At 38.0% G+C, this 8,560-nt stretch overlaps 1 long non-coding RNA gene across 2 annotated transcripts in view; it reads right to left on the bottom strand.

The window, feature by feature from the left end:
* The window catches only part of LOC125180000 (uncharacterized), a 28,162-nt gene extending 20,028 nt beyond the window's left edge, over positions 1-8,134 (bottom strand). For both annotated transcript variants that reach the window (XR_010830968.1, XR_010830967.1), the window contains exons 1-2: positions 8,102-8,134; positions 5,618-5,761 (exon numbers count right to left, since the gene is read on the bottom strand). This is a non-coding gene — a long non-coding RNA (uncharacterized lncRNA). The remainder of the gene's footprint in view (positions 1-5,617; positions 5,762-8,101) is intronic.
* Positions 8,135-8,560: the final 426 nt, after the last annotated feature.

An 8,560-nucleotide genomic window follows, 5' to 3' on the forward strand; every position in this document is an offset into this window, starting at 1 on the left:
ATCACAGTCCACACTAAAATGCCATGTAGCAAGTTTTGTACAAAATAGATAATATAAGAAGTAGGTATATGTAATTGACATAAAAACTTTATTATGGATTTTGTTTCTTGATGCATTTATTTCAAAGCCAGTGAGGAGAGAGACAGTGGGATATCATCATGAATAGCATTAGTCCATCATGAGCAAAGTTTCACTATGAACAGAACTCCTGAGGATGCAACAGTTGTGTTACAGCCCCATCTTAACTGAAGAGAAACATAAAATAATCAAAGTCAGGACCTTCTGTTCTGTGCTCACTGATCTCCAGATTCAATAGGAAATTTTTCAGAGCTTCAAATGTCAAACACTTGCACAGGAAGAATTTATGCATATGTAATCATGTATTTTTCTTCTTTGTGGTAGATCATGGCTATTAAGTTGCTGGACATCTTAGCTCTACACATTTACCTACAGTACAAGAAACTTTCTCATGTTTGGCCTGTGTCATTGATAGCTGTGCATGTAATTTAATTCGACAAATAATATTCTCATAGGCCTCATCAGATAAAAAGCTCTTGTCTGCAGAACAGCATAACCTAAATCAGCATAGCATTAGAACATGAGAACATTTATGTCCATTTTGCTACAATGTTAGTACACAGATAAAGCAGGTTTTGGTTCAGTGCTGACCACCTGGTCTCCCAGTCACACTGAATGAGTGAAGAGCGATTAGCAGAAAGACTTATTTGGTGTCTTCCATTATCACTCTTTTGCCTCTTTGGCTTCATTGCCATAGCAGAAGCTGAAATCTGCACTGCCATGGGCTCTTTTCCCACCCTCCTTTTTCTTTCTGCACTTTTAAAACTTGGTAGGACAAAGACTGATGCTAGCGTCACCCAGATCAATGATGTTTTTCAAAGGCATTGAGTTGAGTGTGTAAAATTCCTCATGTCAGCCTGCACTTTGTAGCATACATAACCTTGATTGACATATGTGAAGTGGTTCAGTGAGCTGTGATCAACTAGGGATTAATCTGATCTTGTGTTTCATGCACAGATGAAGGGGTTGCATAAGGGAAGTCAATTTTTTTTCTGCTTATTTTTGCTTATTAGTGGAAATATCTGTCTTGTTTGCAAATGCTGTTGGTAGAGAGCTTGATATTGACCATTTCTCCTGAGTTGCATAATAGGCATGGAAGAAAAGACTTCATCTGCCTGTGGTTTGCTGCTCTTCCAGTCCGAGGCCATGCTTGGCCCAGATGCCCAGCCTTCAGACAGATCTGTCCAGCCAGCAACTGCTCACACACCAAACCCCTGCACTTAGAGCAATGTCTGTTCTCCATCACTGAAGACTGGCTGCAACCTGTATAAATATACCAAATCTAGTTTTAATCTTGCTGGTTTGTGTTCAGGTGCAGCAAAGATATGTCAACACTGGGTATGGCTCCTCAAGTAAGAGCTCGCACTCTCTGGCAGGCTTGCCAAGGGTTTCAGTGTTGAAATTCATGGCACCATCTCTTCATTTATTGGCCAGTGGAGTTAGATTAAATCTAGCTTGGCTTTGTGCCTAAAAGCAGTGCATTCATTACACCCGTTGCAATGTAAGTTTATTCCTATGGGGTGGAAACACTTTCAACTTGAGCAACTAGTTCATCACACAGCCTAAACTTTTGTGCATTCTTATTTTCCTGTTGCCACAATTTCTGCTGTGTGCTCAAAAGAGCAGTCACATTTTTCTGTAAACAAAGTGAAAATATCCCAGAACAAGTCAACTTATCAAGTGCTAAGAACAACTGGACATGGCTCTTTGATACGAATGATACAGCACCACTTTGGATACAGTTGAGTTGATGTGTTTGGTGAAGTTTGCAAAGACCTTGCGATAGATCTACCCACTTGCCAGGATCAATTCTTGAGTTACTGCCTATAGTCAGGCCTTGATTCCAACATGTACACCCAGAGCTGCTGAGGAATGACTCTGATAAAATATTATGTCAGTTGCAATTGTTGGCTTACTAAGATGTTTTGGAAAAAAAAATGTTGGGATTTTCAACAAAACATTCACAAAAAAAAAAAAAACTCTTAAAAACATGATATCTGTTTAAAAGAAATTTCCAGATTCAAGTAATCGCCTGCACCTGTGTCCTAAAAAGCTAGCTATTTTGCAGAGGATATTTCTCCAACATCATTTGCTAAATGCAAGGTAAAAATGTCTGAAATCAGGATAGTAATCATAGGGTCAAAAAGCTGTTTCCCACTGAGTATTGAACACATATATGTGCAAAAGGTTGGAGGGGTTCACAACAGCTGATTTTAGCCCTTTTATATTTGGCAGGGATGGGGTTGGGGGAGAAATTTTGGAGCACATTATCTCTAAATAATCCCAGATTTTGGCTCCAAGATTTGTTTTAAAGAGAGCAAAGTAATTGCAGTTTTCCAGTTAACCTTATTCTATACATGCAAGCTTTAACCTTCACTTTATTTGCTGAATGGGTGGGTCATGACTCATCGACATAATCTCTTCAAAGTCTGCCAGCCTGGGTGCCTTCCCTAATGATATTGCTTGTTTTGTGCATTGATACAGTGACAGTTGAGAAAAATGCTTATTCTTTGAAAGGTCAGTGTACAGCTTAATCTACATCAGAGCAATCACTTTCTGCAAAGCCTATTGCTGAAACATAGATTTTAACCTTTTTACATCTCAACTTTTCAGTTTTCTTTTCATTTACTGTGCTCTGGACTGACATACCAGCTATTTGACATTAAAGTTTGAATTCCTCTCTCCAAAATGGTAAGTTTGGTAAGGTCAGGATTATATCTGTTCTTCCTTATCCTCAAGAGTATTTTAATGAAAGACCAGCATTACACAGCTCAGTGCTAAAAGGATAATAGAAACTGCAGAGCACAGCATTCACAACTCCGTTTTATGAGGAGAATCAAAGCCAAAAGCGCTCTGATTTTTCATTACAAATACTACTTTACGTCCTGTTATGACTGGACAAAACCTTGAGAGATCTTTCTGTCTACCCACCTGCACTATTGTTTTGCTGCAATTTGCCATCAAGTTGTAGTCAGTAAGTAACTCAAGGCAGAACTGAACTTGCTCAGTACAGAGTATGCAACCAGCATTGCTGGTAACTAAATTAAATTAACATTGCTCTGCGTTAAGGCCTTTAAGACAGTATTGTGCTCTTGCAAGTGTTTCAAGCTACATGGGAACATACACATACACAAACAGAAGGAATACATACTGTTGGAAAAACAGTCTTTTGATTTTGGAAGTTTTTTCAAGATAACAAGAGGAATTATTCAGGCGGGACAGATGTAGAGGTACAAACATTTAATAAGGCAATCAGTAGAAAGGTAGTGAACCAAATAGAATCCTACCATATGACTCTACTGAAATTTATTGTGTGAATTAAATAATACAGTTCAAAACCTTTCTACATCACTTTACTGTTCTCCCTTGGCACAAGAGAATGAATTAGACAGCTGTCACCTTGTCTGTAAATAATGTTCAAAGCTAATTTCTTTGAAGAAGTTCCTTTATGTGCACTTCAGTAAGATGAATGTAGATAATTAAATATTAAGATATTTAAATCAAGTTGAATATAGTCCACAGCCAAAGTAAATTACTACCTTGTACTGAATCTTTATCACATGAATCTGCTTGTTTTGTTTTGCTTTGTCTTACTCAATTCAGAAAGCAATACCAAGGCATTGTCACTAGTTTTGGTTACAGTGTTCAGATGACGTCCTCTTTTCTGTCACACTGCCAGTCTTTTTCCCTGACTTGTATCCTGCCTGACTTGATGTGAGGTGCAAGAGGTGAGGATCACATTCTGATGCTCAGTTGCATTCTCAGCTTTGTACCCACAACAAGTTACTGAGCAAAGCACTTCTGAGGTCAGGGGAACAACCAGAAGCAATGCTCACTATGCAAACAGCAAAGCCAGGGAGAAAGATGGCCACAAGTCCTGACTGAAACACCAAATATTAAGAAAGTTCTTCAAGATATTTTAATGCCCATCAAGGCAATCAGGATGTGGGCATACAGTAACCTATTTCCACATCATCAAAGTCAAGGGGAGCTTTGTGACTGGGCTTTGTCTGATGCATTAAGATGGGGCACACTGTGTATCTGTTTTAGCAGGAGGAGATGGTTAGCTAGGTGCACCAGAACTGAGCCCATGACCCAAGCTGTGATATACCATTGAGCTATGTTCACTAGATTTATCGCTTACTAGTCAAAAATGTATGTCACATGAAAAGCAATACAGTACATTAACTGATTGGGAAATTGTTCGGTATGAACTCAGTAAATCAAATATGGTTACTTTTTATTCTATGAATTTTATGCTACATTCTTAAACATTCACAGACTAAGATATTTTAGAGCCACAAATCATTTGTAGCCATCATCAGCCTACAAACGTGACCTGACTCTACAGGGAACCAGGCACCTATAGCTACCTAAGGTAAAATTTAGTTCATACTTATGATGTTAGTATTAAAATGTTGGGAGGAGAAAAGTGGGCACATGTGTAAGTTCTCAATTGTAGCAGCACTGCATGGAGGTGAGAACAGCAGAGCTGTCCAAAAATGGCACTGTTTTTCCTTACTTCCAAGCTGTTTGGTGTACCATACGTTGTTATGTCAAGTCATCCCACATGCAGTCTGGTTTCGTTTGATTTTTAAGAGTCTCACACTCCCTGGGTCAGGAGAACACTGCCAAAAAAATATATTTAACAGTGATAAGAGAGAGACTCTCCATTTGCATTCCCTTTCTGTACCTGCAGCCCATAGTTTAACAGAGGGGAATGAAAGTGGGTAATGTATGGGGATGGTGAAAAATAAAAGCTTGTATAGAAACAAACAAACAAAAAGGCTATATTCCTTAACGGCTCAATTCCAGACATCCTAATAATAAAATATGTTTAATTGGATATTGTTCTAGTAAGGAAGATGTAGCATCATTTTGGAATGGCATTGCTCCACTGCAACACATTTTCAGCCTTTCCATTTCAGTAATTAAGTTATTTATTGGAGAAGTACTCTATAAATTCCCCCCAAACAGGCTGTAAAGAACAACATATCCACACATAGTGTATGAGTGATTTATAGGGACCAGTCACCTTTAAGCTATGTAGCAAAATAATGATTCCTTCAAGTTAGATGGCTAGTTTTAGCGACATGTATACTAAACAGTTGCCATGTAATACCTCCCTGTAAACTGATACATGGCAAGTTGTCATTGCTCTTTGCAGTATAAAAATTGCGACAAACATACTGAAAGAATGATTTGTTTTCTCTTTTAGCTGACTGTTCTTTCAGAATTGTGAGGGGAATGGCAAGCATGTTTGTAATTAAAGATAACACACAATTCTTCTGTGTTATCATTTTACCTACAAAACCCCAGGGTAAAACAGCTTTAGCATGAAAAGAAACACATACGGAGCTGCTGATGGGATATTCTCTACTTGAAGTATGGCTTAGAGAGAAGAAAAATTTGAGCACAGATCCTAACAATAGAAAAATAAATAGGATTCCATCTTATGCCTCTGTCTGCTCAGTATTCTCATATAATAGCTATCTCCAAACAAAGTGGCACAGTAAAACTTTTTGTGGACTGCCATTACCTGCTGTTATCATCTTGGAAGACAGGACTGCCTGTAAAGCACCGTCTGCAGTGGTCAGCAAACCTTTTTAATGTGTGGAGTCTTTCAGGTATTCACCTTCCGCAAAGGCTAGGCCAAGGCAGTGAGAAGGTCTTCTGCTGACTCCTGTGGACACATGGAAGTGACTGAGACAATAGGAAAATGTGTGCTCTTAGGAAAACATCAGACTGGCATGCAAAACATGCAAATTAGCTCTGAAAAGCAGCACAGTGGTGTTAATGTCTTCCAAACAGCATACATGTTACCAAGAAATTTTAACTGAAGATAACATGATTAAGATTTGCTTTTTCCACAGAAACCGATGAAAACTCTTGAGTATTTTTCAGCATATACGTAGCAGACATGCTACATCTGTTCTGTTGATATGCCTGAGACATCAGTCTGCAATCCAGATGTCACCCTGTTTTCAGTTGTATATAGGCTTTTGAGACCTCGCTCTTCGGTAGAAACAAGGTTGCATGACATGTCTCAGGAATGAGCCCTTGGTATCCAATTTAGAAATCAGACCAGCTCTTCTCATAAATAAGGATTATCTCACCACAGTTACCTCTCACTCTTCCCAAGTTAAATAATCATAGCTGTCTGGTTTTAAAATTTACTAAATCTTGACCCTGGATTTAAATTTTTTCAGACCTTTGGAATATTTAGATAAGTATTTTTGTTCTGATCAATCTTTATATTCTAATAAAAAATGTCACACAGTTTTGCCAGTTATGGAAGCAATCTCCATACCTATGCCTTAACTGGAAAAACTGAGCACCAGTTCATTACACTCCAATTTATTAACATGCCTCAGTAACTCCCAATGGGAACCAGGCAAAGGTTTTCACAGGAGCGTGGAAAAACATTTTGAGAACACAATAACAATCTGGTATGTGACATCTTTTAGACACTATAATGGAAAAGACCGTGGCAATTTTATGTGGACTTTATGGAAAATAATGAAGTATAGAAAATGTATGAGTAGAGCACTGTCAATGAAGCTCTGCAATCAGATTATTTTTCTCCCAGGCTCTAACTCCTGCTTCATGATGCATAGCGTATATCACAACCTAGTATTTCCCAGTAGAGCCCACAACAGTGAGAACTATTGATTAAATGTTAACCCCTTTACTTGAAAAGTTGAAATTTCACAAAGTGCATCCCATTACCAGCCATGGTAATATGTCTGAAAGATCAACAATTCCAAACAGTTGCTGCAACATGAATCTTTATTTGTGGATTGGAATTTAAATTAAAATAGTTGATGCTTACTTTCATTGTATATAGTAGTAAAACAAGAATGCTTCAGTATATGGTATTGGATACTCTCTATGCAATTTAAGCATACGCACACAGGTATATATTTATGTAGTAGTGATATAATATCAAATTAACAAATTGCAAATTACTAAAGAATAAATATCAATCATCAATCTGCTTATGCAACTCAATATACTGTCATGCTAAAATGTGTATGTGTGTTTTCAACCACTCACCACATTAAAATTGGCAGTTTCTGATAATTGGTTATTTGCATATGTAATTATGGGATTTGCACACAAACTCTAAGTGTATAAATGTGCATTTCTTTCTAACCTTAGAGTAAGTTAGTTTACTCTGAATTTCTTCATTGGTTTTCTTTCTGAAATTCAGCTTCTTTCCTAACAATTTTTTTTTCCTAAAACCTTGACATCTTATCTGTAAGTCAAGCTCACATGTTTTCATTTTTTCTGATGAAATATTTATGAGAAGTAGGATTTTCTTTATCTGAAGAAAATATATAATTTAAGTCAGAAAACGTTCAGCTCCTACAAGCATAATTGGCAAATTTAGAAATAGGCAATTCTCAAAATATTCATTCAGATGAAAATCTCTGGGGTTCACACAGCAGAGTAAAAATCTCAAGGTTAAAAACACTGGAATTCTCTGTAACGCATTCTCTGGGTGGATACTTTTGACTTCATTACACAACAATGATTTTATTCAGTGTCTTATACTAAGAATGCTGTTAACAGAGAGGGCTTCAAGCCAAAAACATGAAGTTTGGGAAATTTTAGAACTGGGTCAAAACTTTGTAGTTTTGTCCATTCACTGGGTTATTTATATATTTATTTGTTTGTTTGCTTGTTTGCTTTTACTGCATAAGAAAATAATATTGATTGTAAGCATTGCTATTTGTTTCATTAGTGCTCTAGACACTAACACTTGAAGACATTTAGATGCCTCCTTTCACTAGTGTTGTGGTTTAACCCGGCCAGCAGCTAAACACCACACAGCTGTTCACTCACCCTCCCCCCTCCCTCTCTGGGATGGGGGAGAGAAACAGGAAAGTGAAGCCGGTGAGTTGAGATAAAGACAGTTTATTAAGACATGAAAACAATAATAATAATAATAATAATAATAATAATAATAATAATAATAATAATGTGTGTGAAACAAGTGATGCACAATGCAATTGCTCACCACCCGTTGACCGATGCCCAGCCTATCCCCGAGCAGCCGGCCCCCCACCCCGGCCAGCCACCCCTATATATTGTGTAGCATGACGTCAGATGGTATGGAATACCCCTTTGGCCAGTTTGGGTCAGCTGTCCTGGGTCTGTCCCCTCCCAGCTCCTGCTGCACCCCCAGCCTGCTGGCTGGCAGGACAGAGCGAGAAGCTGAAAAGTCCTTGGCTTGGTGTAAACACTGCTCTGCAACAATTAAAACATCAGCATGTTATCAGCGCTCTTCTCATCCTAATCCAAAACATAGCACCCTACCAGCTACTAGGAGGAAAATTAACTCTGTCCTAACTGAAACCAGGACAACTAGAAGTTACCTCTTTAATATATCAGAGGATAGATGTGTCTACATTTCCCAGTGGCACCAAATAAAGACACAGCATAATGAATCAGTGTGTAAAGCATTGTTGTATCTGCC

This window comes from Anser cygnoides, chromosome 4 (genome assembly GCF_040182565.1).
Source record: "Anser cygnoides isolate HZ-2024a breed goose chromosome 4, Taihu_goose_T2T_genome, whole genome shotgun sequence".
Classification (NCBI taxonomy): domain Eukaryota; kingdom Metazoa; phylum Chordata; class Aves; order Anseriformes; family Anatidae; genus Anser; species Anser cygnoides.